The sequence below is a fragment of the Chenopodium album genome, chromosome 10, assembly GCF_948465745.1.
Source record: "Chenopodium album chromosome 10, dcCheAlbu1.1, whole genome shotgun sequence".
NCBI classification, from domain to species: domain Eukaryota; kingdom Viridiplantae; phylum Streptophyta; class Magnoliopsida; order Caryophyllales; family Amaranthaceae; genus Chenopodium; species Chenopodium album.
Genome location: NC_137843.1, coordinates 13,148,067 through 13,150,284, shown reverse-complemented (window position 1 = coordinate 13,150,284; position 2,218 = coordinate 13,148,067). Strand labels below are relative to the sequence as shown.

At 36.5% G+C, this 2,218-nt stretch overlaps 1 pseudogene; it reads right to left on the bottom strand.

Moving 5' to 3' along the window:
* Positions 1–231: 231 nt before the first annotated feature.
* LOC145564849 (peroxidase 57 pseudogene) lies at positions 232–1,945 on the bottom strand (annotated as a pseudogene).
* Positions 1,946–2,218: the final 273 nt, after the last annotated feature.

Below are 2,218 nucleotides of genomic sequence, written 5' to 3'. Positions count from 1 at the left end.
ATTATATATGAAATGTTTAAGTACGATGTGTAACTTTAATTACGCTTTTTTGATGACTCAAATTGGACATTAATTTGCACAAGTGTATTAAAGCATGAAATTTACTTGATACCATATAAACTAAAATATGAAAGATCATAGAGCGAGCAAGAAAGGAAAAATATGATTACATATAAATGCAAATGTAATGATAAATAAATGTATTATAAGAACAGCTCATCAAGTTAACAATGTTGGGATTGATATGACACAAGTCACAACCTTCGTCAGCTAATAATTTTCAGAATCACAAGCAACTTTGAAGTTTGATTAATTGAACCTACTACACGTTTTTCTAATTTCTCCTTGGTTGCCTGTTAGTACATCAAGCGCTTGTAATTTCACCATGGCACTAGCCAATTTTGTGTTGAATAAGGAAGCACTTTGCGCGAATTGTTGAACAAAAGAAACTGTTTTAGGATCACGAGCCAATGCTTGGTCGATTGGGAGAATTCCTCTTTGCTTAAGGATTTGATCAAAGAATGACTTGTCAACTATGTTTGAGCTTTGTGGATTTTGATCAAGAAATGTGGAATTGTTCGCTGTTGTGCCCTTGGGGCATGTTGGCATAAGTTGTTTGCGAAGAGTTGGATCCATATTTGGGTCAAATTGGGTAGTACCTTGGTAAAGTCTATCTTGGAAGAATGCACAGCTTGAGACACCAACTGTGTGGCAACCTAAAAGAATAACCATTTCTTCTGTTGTAAATTTTTTTGCGTTGAATGCTGAAATGGTTTCACTGACAGTCAAAAAAGGGCTTGGCAAATTTACATCTTGGGCTCTTGACACTAGTCCATCTCTTCGTCCTGTTTGTACGGTGTAAATCGGCCCACCACCCTGTTGTTGGATAACCATTAAATTATATGTAAATATTTAATCCAAAGAATCAGCCTCAAATAATGAATTGAATCACCATTAATATGAAAACAAATTAGGGTAATCATATCGTTAAGGCTATGAGCTTACCAATTTAATCAGTTCCGTAGTAGCAATGGCAATAATGTCAGCACACGAAACGACACCTGGACATTGTGCTTCTGCAATTGCTTTCAAGGCATCAATCAAATCATATCCTCTTACACTAAGGTTAGGACCGGCTGCTTTCTCAGTGGAAAGTCCATTTATGAGGATGGAGGCATCACATCCCTTCAATAATTTAATGTAAAGACCATTAGTACATGCAGTTGACAATGATAATTTATAATTATGACATGTTGGGATTGGGGGTGTCCAAACATTAAGCGAAATTAGTAAGTGTATTTTATATAAGAAAGACGTATAGATGTTATAATAAGGTTTTGAGTGATTCTTTCAAATTATATAAAAAGTAGTCATCCTAAAATAACAGGTAATAAATGAGGCCATAACATGGAAATGAGATTGATGATGCATTGATCGATATAGAATATAGATAGCAAGAGCATTGAGGGCTTACATGTACAAAACAATCATGAAATTGCATACGAAGGATGGCAGGAAGAATAGTTGGATCCTTTCGGAAATGTTCTTGTACTTTGGCAGTAAACACTGCCTCAATATCCACTAGTTTGTTAGGGCATAGACCTTTATAAAAACCAACCTGCAAACCCGAAGGTCTTGTAGGAGTAGGAGTTGGAGTTGGAGTTGGAGTGGTAGGTGGAGGAACATTAGGAGGGCTTAGAGGAGGACTTAGAGGAGGGCTTAGAGGAGGACTTAGAGGAGGGCTTGAAGGGATTGGAGTAGGACTACTATATGTAGGAAGCTTGTTATGCCCACGACCCACATGTCGACCCTTGGAACCATGGCTCTTTAGTCCATGACGGTGAGTAGAACCATAAGACTTTCGGCCATAGCTCGATTTTGATCGTCCTTGTTTCCAACCCAAACCCTTAGACTCACCCACATTGCTTAATGCTAAAATGAGCATTGTTAAAGCTAACACTCTAACTAAAATACTAGTAGCTGGAAACTTCATATTGTTTTAGCTTCTTTAAATCGATTATTTATGAATGAAAGTGTTACTAGTGTATGTTTGCAAATGTGTTAGCAAATTGGCTTATATGTTTCAGTTGGGCAAGGACCTATATATATTGCAAGACATGCATAGGTTTAGAGGTATAATTAATTGGCTAATGATTGTTATTTAATTTTCTATAACTCCTAAACTTGGCGGCTTAAATTTACAATTAGTATTGCAAAA